The sequence below is a fragment of the Zeus faber genome, assembly GCF_960531495.2.
Source record: "Zeus faber genome assembly, chromosome: 2".
Classification (NCBI taxonomy): Eukaryota; Metazoa; Chordata; class Actinopteri; order Zeiformes; family Zeidae; genus Zeus; species Zeus faber.
The window spans coordinates 52,074,445-52,093,261 of NC_137189.1; the positions used below are offsets into that span (position 1 = coordinate 52,074,445).

The 18,817-nt window shown below is 45.5% G+C and overlaps 1 pseudogene across 1 annotated transcript; it reads left to right on the plus strand.

Annotated features, from left to right (window-relative positions):
• Positions 1–10,256: 10,256 nt before the first annotated feature.
• Positions 10,257–16,905, plus strand: LOC307247859 (protein NLRC3-like; annotated as a pseudogene). The gene is made up of 7 exons: positions 10,257–10,449; positions 13,427–15,117; positions 15,178–15,351; positions 15,773–15,946; positions 16,165–16,211; positions 16,460–16,604; positions 16,732–16,905. The product of its transcript is annotated as a protein NLRC3-like (transcript).
• Positions 16,906–18,817: the final 1,912 nt, after the last annotated feature.

Below are 18,817 nucleotides of genomic sequence, written 5' to 3' on the forward strand. Positions count from 1 at the left end.
TTTGTCCCGGAGCTCTGTTGTGTCTTTCCCTTTGCTTTTCATGAACTCACAAATCTCCGCGTGCAACCCGAAACATCTTTTCAGCACTTTTCCTGGGCTGAGCCACCGCACCTCTGTGCGATAGGGCAAGTCGCCATATTCTAAACGTAACTCCTCTAGAAAAGCCTTAAACTGGCGGTGATTTAAACCTTTAGCTCTCATGAAGTTAACTGTTTGTGTTATGGTGCTCATGACATGTTCCGTTTTCAAGGATTTACCGCACAACGACTCCGGGTGAATGCTGCAGTGATAAGCTGTCAGCTCTTCGCGCCGTTCCCCCCCCCCCACATCTTCTCACGGATCCTGCCAACCAATCCACTCTTTCGACCGCACATGGCGGGTGCTCCATTTGTGGTCAGGCCCACGAGTTTATCCCAAGGCAGCGCTATTTTATCCACGCGTTTGGATACCTCCTGAAAGATCTCTTTTCCCATAGTTGTGCCACGCCTTGAGTGTAATCCCCAAAGTTCCTCCGTTACGCACAGACTTGAACCCACTTCATAGATGAGGACTGGCGGCTGGGCAGTATCACAAGTGTCGTTGCTCTCAACCACAGCAAGGGAGCGTGCTATGAAGTCTCTTCCCTTTCCCATCAGCTGTTGTTGTAGATCGGTGGAGAGCCGATTTGTACGATCAGCAGTGGTGTTTCTGCCCAGGCTCACATTTAAAAAGGCTTGCCTTTTATCCGGGCACACAACCTCGCTAACTTTTATCACGCAGCTTTCAACTAACTCACCCTCTGTAAAGGGCCGGCCTGATTTTGCGACCCCTGCTGCCGCAATAAAACTGGCCTTTACAGCGGCTTCGCTTTGATATTTGACACTTTTGAACATGGCCTGCTGTGACATCAGACGTCTTTTTAACTCTTCTACCTCCTGGAGCCTTTGTTTCATGTCCAAATCCTGGTGCCTGTCACGGTGTTTCACTTCGAAGTGTCTTCTTACGTTATATTCTTTCATTACAGCCACACCGTCTCCGCACAGAAGACAAACAACTTTGCCCTTCATATCTGTGAACATATACTCTGCCTCCCACCTTCTTTGAAAACTTCTTTCTGAAGTTGGTCGGTACAGTTCTGAAATTGATTGGAAAACCGTATAATAATACAAAATTATCATGCGGGCCAAAGATAATTGCATTGAGTTTGACACATGTGCGCTACATGAAGTAATCCTGCCCCCGGGTGCTTCTCCTCACCTTCTCTCCCCTCGCTCTCCCTTCCACCTCAAGCGGCTCCGCCCTTTTCCTCTCTCTTCCGACGAGCCGCCATCTTGGATCTCCTCCCGCTCCCTCTCCCTCCCCATCGCTACGGTTTCCTTCTTCCTCCCTAAACTCCACGCTGCTGTTGTTAAACACTGCCTCCCTCCCTGCCGTCCTGTCAGGGTTTGGAAGGAACACTGTATGAATATGGTTATGTGGCGATAGTGGCGCGCCCCTTGCAGTCGCCTGCGCCGGCGCTCCGGTTGACACTTGCACTTTTTAGTATTTTTTTGCATTTTTTATCATAATGTACGCCAAAAAAGCATCGGCAGTTACCTCATACGACCGCGATGCACTCATGGATATAAAATTTACCTAAACTAACAACTTTGGGACTTTTTATCGGTGGAGAAGAGAGTGGCCGGCGAAATCCTACGCGGGAACACTCACAACAACAACAACAACAACAAAAATGGAGTCGCTGTTCCACGAGCGGGCCCACGGAGGAAGCACTGAGGTAAACGAGGCGGCATTCGGCCACCAGGGGAGATAGAACTTTGGACCATTGCTACACACCCTTACAAGAACGGATACAAGACCGTCTCGCTCCCTGCTTTCGGGGAAATCTGACCACGCCACGATCTCGCTGGTTCCCGTTTACAGGCCTCTGATCACGCGAGAACTGGTGGTGACGAGGGAAGTGAAGTGGTGGACGGACCAATCAGAGGCTGTGCTTCAGGACGCTCTGACTGACGTCGACTGGGACATGTTCCAATCAAGTTCAAGTGACGTCAGCGAGTTTACAGAGGTTGTAGTAAGTTTTGTAACTACGCTAGTGGATAATATCGTTCCCACGGTGAAAGTTCGGATATTTCCAAACCAGAAACCATGGGTTGATAAATCCATCCGCTGCGCTCTGAATGCTCGCACGACTGCTTACAATGACGGTCTTGTATCCGGAAATATGGACATTTACAAAGCGGCGTCGTACAATCTGCGGAGGGCGGTGAAGGACGCTAAACGGGCGTACAGAGAGACTGTGGAGCTACAGATGGAGCGGGGGGACAAAAGACGCTTGTGGCAGGGGCTGCGGACTATTACGAATTACAACAGCAGCTCCTCCCCAGCCACGAGTGTGGACGCCTCCCTGGCCAACCAACTGAACTCCTTTTATGCGCGGTTTGAGTCTGGCAACAACACCGCTAGTTTGCCGGCTAATTGGCGTTACACCGCTGGGGATGAGCGCGCACTCTCAGTGTCCGTGCACAAGGTCAGGAGGGTTCTGATGCGGGTGAGCACCAGGAAAGCTACGGGCCCAGATGGCATATCTGGGCGAGTACTGAATACCTGTGCTAACCAGCTAGCTCCGGTGTTCACTACAATATTCAACATCTCCCTGGCTGAATCAGTGGTCCCATCCTGCTTCAAGAGGTCCACCGTCGTTCCTGTCCCGAAGATCGCCTCTCCAACCTGCCTGAATGACTACCGTCCGGTGGCCCTCACCTCGGTGGTCATGAAGTGTTTCGAGAGGCTGATTAAGGATTACATCTGCGCCTCCCTCCCCCGCACCTTGGACCCGTTGCAGTTTGCGTACCGGCAGAACAGATCCACGGATGACACGGTCTCCCAGGTACTACACACCACGCTCACGCATCTGGATGGCCGGAAGGGGGCCTATGTGAGATTGCTGTTCATTGATTACAGTTCAGCTTTCAACACCATAGTCCCCACCAGACTGGCTGTCAAGCTGAAGGAGCTTGGACTGAATGCTCCGCTGTGTGCCTGGATCCTGGACTTCCTCACAGCCCGCCCCCAGGTGGTCAGGGTGGGGAAGCACATGTCAAGCTCCCTCACCCTGAATACAGGATCCCCCCAGGGTTGCGTCCTCAGCCCCCTACTGTACTCCCTGTACACACATGACTGTGTGGCCAGGTCCAGCTCCAACACCATCATAAAGTTTGCTGACGACACCGTTGTCGTGGGCCTGATCACCGACTGCGACGAGAAGGCCTACCGTGAGGAAGTGACTGACCTGTCACTCTGGTGCCAGGACAACAGTCTCCACTTCAACGTCAGCAAAACTAAGGAGCTGATTGTGGACTTTAGGCGAGGATCACAATCGAGGACGCACGCGCCCTTGTTGATTAATGGGACTTCTGTCGACAGGGTGAGCAGCTTCAAATACCTGGGAATCCACATCACAGAGGACTTAACATGGACTGTACACACAGACACTCTGGTGAGGAAGGCGAGGCAGCGTCTTTACCACCTCAGGCAGCTGAGAAAATTCCGGGTCTCGGTGTGGATCCTCAAGTCCTTCTACTCTGGAGCAGTGGAGAGCATCCTGACAGGCAACATCACTGCCTGGTTTGGGAACTGTACTGCTCAGGACAGGCGGGCCCTGCAGAGGGTGGTGCCTTCAGCTGAACGTACCACTGGAACTACCCTCCCCCTCTTGCAGGAGTTATACACCAGGAGGTGTAGTAGCAGAGCTGCAGGATCATGAAGGATCCTCATCACCCCAACAACGGACTGTTCCAGCTGCTGCGGTCAGGAAAGCTCCTCCGCAGTCACACAGCGAGAACAGACTGAGACTGAGTTTTTTCCCGCAAGCCATTAGAACTGTCAATGCTGACCTCACCAGGGGTCCTAACTGAGCCATGCACTAGGCTCCACTACCTACTGTACTGTATGTAACATACTGTACCGCATACTGTGTCACTGTTCAGGGTTGGTCGTGATGCCGTATTGCTGCGCCGTACTGTTGTATACTGTGCTGTATTATCCCAAACACTACCTCACTTTATTCACATGACACTTTAATGCACATATCTGTATATACATAATTGCCTATTCCATATACATAAGCATACTCCCTCTATCTATTCCATTTTATTTCATTTTATTTTATTGTACTTTATTTTATTCTATATATTTGTATTTTATTCAATAAGTATTCGACTTACTGTATTACATTTTAGGAGTCAGTTAGTTGGTCTATTAGAAAGAAATTTTTCCTAGGACATATTGTGTGTAATCACCGGGTGCGTTGCATTACATTTCACTGCATATATGTATGAAAGTATGTATCAAGATTCAAGATTCAAGATTCAAGATTTTTATTTGTCACATACATATACATACTTCCATACATATATGCAGTGAAATGTAATGCAACGCACCCGGTGATAGCACACAATAAGTCCTAGGAAAAAGTACAAAAATAAAATAAAATAAAAAGTAGAAAATTCCTTTCTAATAGACCGACTAACTGACTCCTAAAACGTAATACAGTAAGTGGAATACTTATAGAATAAGATAAAAAATATATAGAATAAAATACAATAAAAAATAAATTGAAATAAAATGGAATAGGTTGAAGGAATATGCCTATGTATATACAGATATGTGCATTTAAAGTGGCATGTGAATTAAAGTGGCATGTGAATGTGAATAGTGTGATGTAGTGTTTGGGATAATACAGCACAGTATACAACAGTACGGCGCAGCAATACGGCATCACGAACAACCCTGAACAGTGACACAGTATGCGGTACAGTATGCTACATACAGTACAGTAGGTAGTGGAGCCTAGTGCATGGCTCAGTTAGGACCCCTGGTGAGGTCAGCGTTGACAGTTCTGATGGCTTGAGGGAAGAAACTCCGTCTCAGTCTCTCTGTTCTCGCTGTGTGACTGCGGAGGCGCTTGCCTGACGCAGCAGCTGAAACAGTCCGTTGTTGGGGTGATGAAGATCCTTCATGATCCTACGGGCTCTGCTACTACACCTCCTGGTGTATATGTTTGTGACGAATAAACCTCTTGAATCTTGAATCTTGAATCTTGAGTTGTGGAGCTGTATGGGTCGTCGCTCCATATCCCTACAAACTGTTCTCCACGGGGCCCACTCCTACAACCACTAAGTCCCCATGTCCCCAATCCAAAGTCATCGTCCTTTAATCGCTCAGATAGTCGGTCCAAAAAGCTGCGTAGCAACATCCGAAAATTCAAACCTTCCTCCTCCACCGCACTTCACTTCCCGGCCGCTCAACCACCGTTGACGTCCACTCCCGTCGAGCCACTTTCATTCGTCAACTTTGGAAGTGACCGTGGACGTCCATGGGGGACGTCCGCCATGTTTGGTCTGCGCCCAGGTCCCTCTCGGCTGCTGGCGCAATAAATCCAAATCAAAAATACAATTTAAAAAATCCGGCGCAGCCCCAATAAAGCTTCTTTTTTTATGTTGTTGTTTTTCTTATTCTAATGCTTTAGGATTCAGACTTTATTTGGAGATCATGGGCACCGTGGAACTTACCGATGAAAGATTCGTAAACGATTTGTTCGCAGCGAACCTTAAGTGATTCAGGAGTCTGGAGTCAGTGGCGAGCGAGTTCCGACTCACAAACTGAAAATAGTTCCCGATGAATAGTGTCAAGGAGGAAAGGGTGATATAGAATTTTATTAAGATATTCCATTTGAACAGCATTAAAGGATTCCTGTGAGAGTTGCACTCACAACTCAGAGCCGAACCGACTCTTCTCTTCCGCCCTCCCTCGCTCACCGCGTCAATCAAATGGAACGACTCTTTTCACCGAGTGACTCGTTCAGGAGCGACTCTCAAAAAAGAGCCCAACCTTTCACCGCAGTCTGCTCCATTTTGTCATTTCAGGGTAAAACGAATAATAACAATTGTAGAATAATAGCTTGAGTTGTATTTAAAATATTTATTTTATTTTATTGATATTTATAATAGACAGAAGTTATTGTAAACGGTTCCTAGTTGTGACGCAGACGTTATTCTCTGTTCAGTGTTTCCTGTTTGCACTGAACATTATTACTTTCACTTTTCATTTGAGTCTTTGAGGACACGCAGTGTTGTAATAATAATCCGAGGTAATGTACTAAACACTTTACGGTGTTTTATTCACCGTCTACTCTCTCACTGCAGATATTTTACCTGTTGGACTCATTGTATGAGCTTCAAAACACCACTCAACAAGTTTAGTTGGAATGTTTGGCGTCGTGCTTTGATTTCGTCTGCTTATCTGTCCCAACCCCATGGTCAGGAGCAGAGATAGAAGATGGTTAAACACTATTTAAAACTCACCCGTTTGACTGTGAACACGATCAAATCATATCGTTGGTCCTGGAAACGTGATGTGTTTTTAAAGAAGAGAAGATGTTTGGTGCGAGGTGGGCAGGATGACGTCATGCTATTTCTACTTGAATCAAACCTTCAAACAGCTCAGTGTGTTTTTATGACACTGTAAATTAAGTTGTAAAAAGTGTCACAAGCCTGTTGGAAACAAACACAGTGAGTGAGTTCCTTCTGCTTCCTGCTCACAGTGATAGAGTGCAGTTATATGACTTAGAGGGACTCTATCTTAAGTAAATGCTCCTTGGCCCTCTCTGTCATGTGTTGTACTGATCGCCAGCCTGGCATGTTACGGCCGCGCCGCATGTTGCTGAAGACGGTTAATAAAAGGTGAACAAACCAGGAGTTGGTCTCTGTTACCTGACGGCAAAATACCAAGATACCACATATGGCGACGAGGATAAACCGGAAGAATGTTCGGCAAACAGTGGCGTGAGTTTGAGCAGAAAGTTTTGTTACCGAGTGAAGTGTAGCTAGCTAAGCTAAAGCTAAGGCTATCGCGGTAACGGGATATTGCCGATTCTGCTACAAGCGTGAAGAAGCTGGGCGCTCCCTTTATCACGGAGTAAAGACAAAGACAAAGACATGGCTGCTACAGTGGGGTCGGTGGCACCCTTTGACAACAAGTCCCAGAGCTGGGAAGAGTACTGCGAGATCCTGCATCATTTCTTCGTGGCGAACTGAATCGGCATTGCAGAGAGGAAAAGAGCCGTGCTGCTGAGCTGTGTGGGCGCGAAGACCTACACGATGATGAGGAATCTGCTGAGTCCGCAGCGACCGGGTTATTAAAGAACCATTTCAACCCGAAGCCTAGTGAGATAGTGCAGCGGTGGAAGTTTAATACCAGGAGCAGGAATTCCGGCGAGAGTGTAATAGAGTACGTGGCGGAGCTAAGGAGGCTCGCACAGGACTGCAACTTTGGAGACACCCTGACGGTGATGTTGCGGGACAGATTAGTCTGTGGAATAAACGATGAACGCATACAGTGGCGGCTGCTGTCCGAGGACGGCTTATCGATTGAGACGGCACTGAGGCATGCGCAGGCAATGGAGGCTGCGAACAAGGACATTAAAGAGTTGAACAGTACGAGAGACAATGCTAAATGGAGCGGAGTGACAGGTACCATATGCAAAGTGTCCGATACGTACACAAAAGAGCAAGTTGGACGTGGGAAATGCTACAGGTGTGGGGGAATAAGCCACATGGCCAATGAATGCAGGTTTGCGAATGAAAAGTGTCATAACTGTGGGAAGGTGGGGCACATTAAGAGAGCCTGCAGGTCAAAACCTGTTGATAGAGGGAAGAGGAAAGGCGATAAAAAGCTGAAAGGGAGTAAAAAGCAGGATAAGAGAGCAAATTTCATGCAAGAAGATGGAGGGGACAGTAGCAGTGATGAGGTTTTGACTATCTACAGCATAAAGAGTACAGAAATGACTATGTATAACATGCAGGAAGAGATAGTCATTCCCAAAGAAGAGCCCATCAAGATAGAACTAAGTGTAAATGGCACAAGAGCAACCTATGAGGTAGACACAGGTTGCGGAGTGACCATAATGGCAGAGGCAACATTCCACAACTTATGGAGGGTACAGAAGCCTAGACTACAGAAGTGTAAGATAAACCTGAGGACATACGGTGGTCACAGGGTAAAAGTACGTGGGGCATCAAAACTAACAGTAGAGTACAAAGGCAGTTCCGAGATGTTACCAGTAGTTGTAGTCAAAGGCTCGGGACCGAGTCTAGTGGGGCGGAGTTGGATAAAAGCTCTAAAAATACCCATAAGCTGGCAAGATGTACACAACATTGATATTAAAATCGACTCTCTATCTCTTGTTCCTACCAAGGCTGCAAGGAATCTTGGTGTCATTATTGATGACCAACTGACATTCTCGGACCATGTTGCCGCCGTCTCCCGGTCCTGCCGCTTTGCACTATTTAACATCCGAAAAGTCAGGCCGTACCTGACCCAATATGCCACTCAACTGCTGGTACAAACCTTGGTGATGTCCCGTCTCGACTACTGCAACGCCCTCTTAACAGGCTTGCCGGCCTGTGCGGTGAAGCCACTGCAGATGATACAGAATGCGGCGGCACGACTGGTGTTCAACCAGCCAAAGAGGGCACATGTCACTCCGCTGCTCATCGAGCTCCACTGGTACCTGTAGCCGCTTGCATCAAGTTCAAGTCTCTGATGCTGGCCTACAGAGTGATTGCTGGGAATGCTCCCGCCTACTTAAATGCTCTTGTAAGAGCACATGTTGCCCCCCGGATGCTGCGCTCGTCAAATGAGCGTCGCCTGGCTCTGCCGGCCATACAGCCACGGCAATCCAGGCTATTCTCATTTGTAGTTCAACATTGGTGGAACGAGCTGCCAAAAATGACCAGAGCAGGGACCTCCCTCTCTGTCTTTAAGAAGCACTTGAAGACCCAGCTCTTCAGTGAGTACCTCCTGTCCTAACCTACAATTACTTAGCACTACTTAGCAGTATTTATTTATTGTTACACTAATGTCTCTGTCACAATGTAGCTTGAATGTTATTCTCCCTTGTAAGTCGCTTTGGATAAAAGCGTCTGCTAAATGACAAAATGTAATGTAATGAAATGTAAGATGGTGGATAGTGAGGCTGCTGTACAGGAAGTACTCTCAAGGCATGAAACAGTGTTCAAGGATGAGTTAGGGAAGCTGAAAGGATTCACTGCTAAAATACATGTGGCTCGGGACGCCACCCCATGCTTTTATACGCCAAGATCAGTACCTTTTGCGATGAAGAAAAAAGTGGAACATGAACTTGAGAGGCTTGAGAAAACAAAAATCATAGAGACAGTGAAATTCTCAGTGTGGGCGGCACCCATCGTGCCCGTCTTAAAACCAGATGGTGAAGTGAGAATCTATGGAGACTATAAGCTCACAGTAAACAAAGTGTCTCCATTAGAACAATACCCCATTCCAATAATGGAGGACCTGATTGCATCCTTAGATGGGGAGAGAAGTACAGTAAGCTAGATATGAGTCATGCATATCAACAAATTGTGCTTGAGGAGGAAGCTAGAAAATACACAACAGTGAATACACACAAGGGGCTATTCACATACACAAGGTTACCTTTCGGGGTGAGCTCTAGTCCATCTATTTTCCAGAGCACAATGTAGGGTGTGCTACAGGGACTAAAGAATGTGGCTGTGTATCTAGATGATATACTTCTGACAGGAAAGGATGATGAGGACCACATCCACACACTAGATTTAGTGTTACAGCGACTAGAAGATGCAGGCTTGCGCCTAAAACAAAGCAAATGCAAATTCATGGAGAAGGAAGTGACATTTCTAGGACATCGAGTGGACGCCAAGGGACTTCATACAGTGCCAGCAAAGGTGAAAGCAGTGCAGGAAGCGCCAGTACCTACGTCAGTGACTGAGCTTAAAGCTTACTTGGGACTGTTAAACTTCTACAACAAGTTCCTTCCAAACCTATCGACCTTCCTGGCACCGCTACACAAGCTTTTGAGAAAAGAGGAGCCATGGACTTGGGGGCCAGAGCAGGAGAAAGCTTTCGCTAAGTCCAAGGAGTTGTTACAGTCAAGCAGTGTGTTAGTTCACTATGATGAAAACAAAGAACTAATACTGGCGTGCGATGCTTCGCCGTATGGAGTTGGAGCTGTCTTAGCACACCGCATGCCAGATGGAGAGGAGAAACCCATCGGGTTTATGTCAAGAACACTCAACGCTGCAGAAAAGAACTATTCCCAGTTAGATAAAGAGGGTCTAGCCATTGTCTTCGGTGTAACGCGCTTCCATAAGTATCTTTATGGGAGAAAGTTTGTGATTTGCACTGATCACAAGCCTTTGATAAGTCTACTTCACGAGATGAAAGCGGTACCACAGATGGCGTCACAGAGAATCATGAGATGGGCTGTGCTGTTGAGAGCGTACGAGTACAGCATTGCTTACATAGCAGGTAAAGACAATGGCAACGCAGATGCTCTTAGCCGCCTCCCACTACCGGAGTGTCCTGTGTCAGTACCCGAGGCGCAAGTACTGATGATGGATCAGGACCATGGTCCGCCGATGACATCAACCAAGCTACGACAATGGACAACAACAGATCCAATACTCTCCAGGGTACGAGAGTATATCCTGAGAGGTTGGCCAGATAACCATGACACTGACTTTAATCCTTATCGGCAGAGACAATGTGAGTTGAGTGTACAAGATGGCTGTGTGTTGTGGGGAGCCCGGGTAGTCATACCAGAAAGAGGACGAGCTCATATGCTGAAAGAATTACACCAGTCACACCCAGGAATGAGCCGTATGAAGGGTTTGGCAAGAAGTTACATGTGGTGGCCTCACATGGATGCTGATATAGAGACTAAAGTAAAATCATGCGCTACATGTCAAGAACATAGGAAAGCACCTTCGAGTGCACCACTACATCCATGGGAGTGGCCTGAAAAGCCCTGGAGAAGACTCCACATAGACTATGCAGGTCCCTTCATGGGTAGAATGTTCTTAGTAATTGTGGATGCGCATTCCAAGTGGTTGGATTCATCCAGTGACTTCATGCACCTCTGCAGTGACTGTAAATTGTTTGGGAAACAGTTTCAGCACACATGGCATTCCAGAAATGATCGTGTCAGACAATGCTCAGTGTTTTGTCAGCGAACACATGAAAGAGTTTATGTCCAGGAACGGAATCACACATGTCACATCAGCACCATACCACCCCTCATCTAATGGTCGAGCAGAGAGGGCGGTGCAAACGTTCAAGGAGCTGATGAAGAAGAGCACAGCTGGGACAATAGAGACAATGGTGGATAGGGCTTTGTTTAGCTATCGCATCACTCCACAGTCGACTACTGGATTGTCACCAGCTGAGATGATGATGGGAAGGAAGCTGAGGTGTACACTTGACTTGATGGGCGATTTATAGTAGTACTAGTACCTTTTTAATGGGAGATTTATAATAGTACTAGTACCTTTTTAATGAGATTTATAGTAGTACTTGTACCTTTTTAATGGGAGATTTATAGTAGTACTAGTACCTTTTGAATGGGAGATTTATAGTAGTACTAGTACCCTTTTAATGGGAGATTTATAATAGTACTCGTACCTTTTTAATGGGAGATTTATAATAGTACTAGTACCTTTTTAATGGGAGATTTATAATAGTACTAGTACCTTTTTAATGGGAGATTCATAATAGTACTAGTACCTTTTTAATGGGAGATTTATAGTAGTATTGTACCTTTTTAATGGGAGATTTATAATAGTACTAGTACCTTTTTAATGGGAGATTTATAGTAGTACTAGTACCTTTTTAATGAGAATTATAGTAGTACTTGTACCTTTTTAATGGGAGATTTATAGTAGTACTAGTACCTTTTTAATGGGAGATGTATAGTAGTACTAGTACCTTTTTAATGAGATTTATAGTAGTACTTGTACCTTTTTAATGGGAGATTTATAGTAGTACTAGTACCTTATTAATGGGAGATTTATAGTATTACTAGTACCTTTTTAATGGGAGATTCATAATAGAACCAGTACCTTTTTAATGGGAGATGTATAGTAGTACTAGTACCTTTTTAATCAGATTTATAGTAGTACTTGTACCTTTTTAATGGGCGATTTATAGTAGTACTAGTACCTTTTTAATGGGAGATTTATAGTAGTACTTGTACCTTTTTAATGGGCGATTTATAGTAGTACTAGTACCTTTCCAATGGGAGATTTATAGTAGTACTAGTACCTTTTTAATGGGAGATTTATAATAGTACTAGTACCTTTTTAATAGGAGATTTATAGTAGTACTAGTACCTTTTTAATGGGCGATTTATAGTAGTACTAGTACCTTTTGAATGGGAGATTTATAATAGTACTAGTACCTTTTTAATGAGATTTATAGTAGTACTTGTACCTTTTTAATGGGAGATTTATAGTAGTACTAGTACCTTTTTAATGGGAGATTTATAATTGTACCAGTACCTTTTTAATGGGAGATGTATAGTAGTACTAGTACCTTTTTAATGAGATTTATAGTAGTACTTGTACCTTTTTAATGGGCGATTTATAGTAGTACTAGTACCTTTTTAATGGGAGATTTATAGTAGTACTAGTACCTTTTTAATGGGAGATTTATAGTAGTACTTGTACCTTTTTAATGGGCGATTTATAGTAGTACTAGTACCTTTCCAATGGGAGATTTATAGTAGTACTAGTACCTTTTTAATGGGAGATTTATAATAGTACTAGTACCTTTTTAATAGGAGATTTATAGTAGTACTTGTACCTTTTTAATGGGAGATTTATAATAGTACTAGTACCTTTTTAATAGGAGATTTATAGTAGTACTAGTACCTTTTTAATGGGCGATTTATAGTAGTACTAGTACCTTTTTAATGGGAGATTTATAATAGTACTAGTACCTTTTTAATGAGATTTATAGTAGTACTTGTACCTTTTTAATGGGAGATTTATAGTAGTACTAGTACCTTTTTAATGGGAGATTTATAATTGTACCAGTACCTTTTTAATGGGAGATGTATAGTAGTACTAGTACCTTTTTAATGAGATTTATAGTAGTACTTGTACCTTTTTAATGGGCGATTTATAGTAGTACTAGTACCTTTTTAATGGGAGATTTATAGTAGTACTTGTACCTTTTTAATGGGCGATTTATAGTAGTACTAGTACCTTTCCAATGGGAGATTTATAGTAGTACGAGTACCTTTTCAATGGGATATTTCTACACCTCAGTATCAGAGTAGAATGGTGTGCTACTAATAAGCCAGTAAAGCTACATGTTGGTTATCATGGTGGAACATGTTCATATGAGTAAAGCTGCAGATTTAGAAGCAGCTGCACAGTTAACCTGCACATCACACACATCCAGTCAGTCAGTCTGCTTGTTCCAACTGTGATGAGCTAAATACACAACATGGGTGTGTGAGTCGTACACGTTGAGCAGGAAATATTGACATGACTCTCATTGACCTTAACATCTACTCATTGATGTTCTCTGTTGTTTGTTTATTCAGTAATTCTTGCTCCTGTCTACCAACATCAACTGAAGTCTCATCTGAAGGAGAAGTTCCAGTGTTTGTTTGAGGGAATCGCTAAAGCAGGATAAGCAACACTTCTGAAGCAGATGTACACAGAGCTCTACATCACAGAGGGAGGGGGTGAGGAGGTCAACCAGGAACATGAGGTCAGACTGATTGAAGCAGCTTCCAGGAAAACAGTGACCGAAGAAACAGTCATCAAATGTCAAGACATCTTTAAACCCTTACCTGGACAAGACCAACCAATCAGAACACTGATGACAACGGGCGTGGCCGGCATTGGTAAAACAGTGTTAACACACAAGTTCACTCTGGACTGGGCTGAAGACAACGTCAACCAGGACATACACTTCACCTTCCCATTCACCTTCAGAGAGCTGAACTTGCTGAAAGGGAAACAGTTCAGTTTGGTGGAACTTGTCCATCACTTCTTTAGTGAAACCAAAGAATCAGGAATCTGCAGCTACGATAACTTCCAAGTTGTGTTCATCCTGGACGGTCTGGATGAGTGTCGACTTCCTCTGGACTTCCAGAACAATGAGACGTGGACTGATGTCACAGCGTCCACCTCAGTGGACGTTCTGCTGACAAACCTCATCCGGGGCAACCTGCTTCCCTCCGCTCGCCTCTGGATAACCACACGACCTGCAGCGGCCAATCAGATCCCTCCTGAGTGTGTGGACATGGTGACAGAGGTGAGGGGCTTCAGCGACCCACAGAAGGAGGAATACTTCAGGAAGAGATTCAGAGAGGAGGAGCAGGCTGACACCATCATCTCTAACATCCAGGCATCACGCAGCCTCCACATCATGTGTCACATCCCAGTCTTCTGTTGGATCACTGCTACAGTTCTGGATCACGTCCTGACAACAGCCCAGAGAGGAGAGATGCCCAAGACCCTGACTGAGATGTACATCCACTTCCTGCTGGTTCAGTCCATACAGGGGAACGTTAAGTATCGTGGAGGATCTGAGACAGATCCACGCTGGAATACAGAGAGCAAGAAGATCATTCTGTCCCTGGGAAAACTCAGTGTAGAGCAGCCTCAGTGTACTCAGGAGTCTTCACCCAGATCTTTAAAGAGGAGTGTGGGCTTTACCAGGACAAGGTCTTCTGCTTTGTCCATCTGAGCCTCCAGGAGTTTCTGGCTGCGGTTTATGTCTTTATGACATTGACCAGCACCGGTGTCAATCTGCTGTCAGGACCACAACCAACATCCAAATCTAAGGTCCAATCCAAGGCCTTGCAGAGTGTCAACGGACACCTGGACTTGTTCCTTCGCTTCCTATTGGGCCTTTCACTGGAGACCAATCAGCTGCTGCTACGAGGCCTGCTGGAACAGACAGAAAGTACCTCAGTGACCAATCAGGAAACAGTGCGTTACATCAAGAAGAAGTTCAGTGAGAATCTCTCTCCGGAAAGAAGCATCAACCTGTTCCACTGTCTGAATGAGATGAACGACCGTTCTCTAGTGGAGGAGATCCAACATCACCTGAGATCAGTAAGTCTCTCCAGAGAGAAGCTCTCCCCTGCTCATTGGTCAGCTCTGTTCTTCATCTTACTGTCATCAGAAGAGGAGCTGAACGTATATGAACTGTACACTGTTTGACATCTGATGAGATATTTGAAGTAAATATCTGTGTGTGTGTGTGTGTGTGTGTGTGTGTGTGTGTGTGTGTGTGTGTGTGTGTGTGTGTGTGTGTGTGTGTGTGTGTGTGTGTGTGCAGGCTGAGTGGCTGTCATCTGTCAGAGAGAAGCTGTGAAGCTCTGGCCTCAGTTCTCGGCTCCAACTCCTCTGGTCTGAGGGAGCTGGACCTGAGCACCAATGATCTGCAGGATTCAGGAGTGAAGCTGCTCTCTGCTGCACTGGGGAGTCCACACTGTGTTCTGGAAACACTCAGGTCAGTGTTACTCAACATCTGGAACCAACTGGGATCATGGATGTACATCAATGAATGATGCATTTACATGGAAGTCCTTCTGACAATGTGATTTGGAACGTGTACTATATTTGTGTCTGCATGATCTAACATTTTTAAATCTCCCATAAAACTACTTAACTTGTATAATTACACGGCTGTATGGAATATTGACTGACTGGTGATCAGTGGTCAGTTATTTCTGAATTTCGACGTCTGTCTGTTAATAATGACGTTGTAAGGGGAAACAACTCCCTGCATGTGTTCACATCCCGCTACCACGGCGCTGGCATACTAGTTGTAAAATCATTTCAAATCAATATCCCATCTCATTGTATTATGTATCAGTGTCTGTTGCCATAGTAACCTGGTGTTGACACCTGGTGCTCCATCTTGTTTGCAGCTTGTCAGGCTGTCTGCTCACACAGGAGGGCGTGGCTTCTCTGGCCTCAGCTCTGAGCTCCAACCCGTCCCATCTGAGAGAGCTGGACCTGAGCTACAACCACCCAGGAGAGGCAGGAGTGAGGCTGCTCTCTGCTGGCCTGGAGGAGCCACGCTGGAGACTGGACACTCTCAGGTATGGAGAGACCAGCTGACACTCCCTGACAAGCTCTTCTACAAGGAGGACGCTCTACAACCATGTGGTCAATCATACTGGGATGCTGGGGAACGTGCTTTGTTGTTAGACAGCACATATGACCGATGCATGATGGGAAACCGTGGATACGGGAGCTTCTTAATGTCCGTGTTTCCCTGATCTCAGAGAACGTTCTGCTCTGACTGTGTTCTTCCCAGGGTGGAGCAGGGTGGAGCGTGGAGGCTGAAACCAGGGCTGAGGAAGTGTAAGTGTCTGTTTAGTTTGATTCATTACTATTGATCAACTATTTAGATGGAAAGTCCATCCACACAGCAGTACGGGACGTCCATCCATTCACATCCTACTGAGAATGAAGATGAGGGTGGACATCATGTGTCTTCATCACACTGCTGATACATGGACAATCTGTCTGTTGATCGATCCAAAATATATGAACCACACAGAGATGTTAGATTATAAACTGTTGCTGTATCATGTCTTGTTCTCCACCAGATGCTGTTCAACTCACACTGGACCCAAACACAGCAAACAGACAACTCTGTCTGTCTGACAACAACAGGAAGGTGGTGTTGGTTGAAGAGGAGCAGCCACATCCTGATCACACAGACATACAGAGGAATCACAAGGAAAGGAGGGAGTGATGACTGCTGTCTTGGATCTAATGACAAGTCCTGGAGTCTGTCTTGTTCTAATGATCGTTACTGTGTCTGCTACAATCACAGTAGAACAGACATAAATCTCCCTCTGTCCTCTGGTCCTCACAGAGTAGGAGTGTATGTGGACTGGTCTGCTGGCACTCTGTCCTTCTACTCACTTTCCTCTGACACACTGAGACACCTCCACACCTTCTACACCACATTCACTCAACCACTCCACCCTGGTTTTAGGTTGTGGTCTGGTTCCTCAGTGTCTCTGTTGTAGGTGGAGGAGGTGTAGTATCCTCTCTCTAAAAGCTGAACTGAATATTCAGTGTTTTTATCACATCGTTTATAAACACTGTACGTATTTGCCTTTCCATGCTGTGGTACATTCATGTACATGACATGTTTTTATAGTAATTATTCCTTCATCTGTTTATAACTTTACTGTCAAAATAAGTGTTGGAGTCATGTTGATGTTTGTCAACCTGCTGTTGTCCAGTCTTCTTACTGTTAATCATAACTCTGTAGAAATGCTTTTCATGTTTTGATGGGAACATAAGACTCACTTTGTTCAAATATGTGTGATATTGAAAACTATTGAATGTGGAAGTTTGAACTTTCTTGATGTGACAACTTTAAAAACAACTTTTTAAAATAAATTGGATGAAACAGTTGATGGGGAATCCAAGTCATCTGTTGTGTCATTGATGGAGCAGTGATGTCATCATTTACTTTACAAAATACCATGTTAGTGCTGTGTGTGTGTGTGTACTTGTGTGTGTACGTCTGTGTGTATGTGTGTGTACTTGTGTGCGTGTGTGTATACGTGTGTGTGTATACGTGCGTGTGTGTATAAGTGTGTATCTATTTGTGTGTGTGTGTGTGTGTTGCGGTCACAACAAGGCTCCCATTGACGTAGAAAGAGGCGTCGTCGTCACGGTAGCGGCGTCCGTCTGGCAGGATTGGGGACTGACCAGCGGCGGCGACGTCGTCGCTGCTCAAGCGGCTGTAGCTGGACGACGAGGCGGACGGCGATGCCCTCGACCTCTACATCGCCACGGAAACGCACCGCCCGTCGGTCACCGTGGACGACCCCGAGAAGCACGTCTCCACCGTGGAGACCTACATCGCCTACAGAGCCTCCACCGAGGTGGAGTTTGGGCTTTTGGGGCTCGTTTAGTGCTTCACGCTGAGAGTCCGAGAGTGGAAGGATTCAGGGAGGAACAGCGTGCAGCCTATTTCCTAATAAAACACCAAAACATGTATTTATCTTTGTTACTTTACCATACTTTATTCTGTTTTTATGTTTTGAAAACTTTAAGTGTAATTGTGTGGATTCATTTGAAAGAGGTTGATTTCATTAATTATAAACATTTACAAAATCATAATTCCCCCCCCAAAGAATCTTGAGCTTTCTATTACACTTTTAAAGATAGAAATCCTCCAAAATGATCCTCACAAAGTTTACACAATAGGATACCACAGTATATGTACACGTTAAGTTTGAGAGGAATTCACTTTTGGTCCGTTCATCTCACCCAGAATCAGATGAGAAGGTCAACACCAGATTCATCCCTGTACGACCAGTACTGAGATAGATGAGAGGGGATGGGCTAGCCTAGCTCCTGTCAAGTTAGGGAAGTATCTCGTGCTAACTAGCTTAGCTCAATGCATGGCCGCAGAGGGGATCGGCTAGCCTAGCACCCGTCAAGTTAGGGAAATACACCTTCCAGTATCTCGTGCTAACCAGCTTAGCTCAATGCATGGCCGCAGAGGGGATCGGCTAGCCTAGCACCCGTCAAGTTAGGGAAATACACCTTCCAGTATCTCGTGCGAAACAGCTTAGCTCAATGCATGGCCGCAGAGGGGATAGGCTAGCCTAGCACCCGTCAAGTTAGGGAAATACACCTTCCAGTATCTCGTGCTAAACAGCTTAGCTCAATGCATGTCCGCAGAGGGATCGGCTAGCCAAGCACCCGTCAAGTTAGGGAAATACACCTTCCAGTATCTCGTGCTAACCAACTTAGCTCAATGCATGGCCGCAGAGGGGATCGGGTAGCCTAGCACCCGTCAAGTTAGGGAAATACACCTTCCAGTATCTCGTGCTAAACAGCTTAGCTCAATGCATGGCCGCAGAGGGGATCGGCTAGCCTAGCACCCGTCAAGTTAGGGAAATACACCTTCCAGTATCTCGTGCTAACCAGCTTAG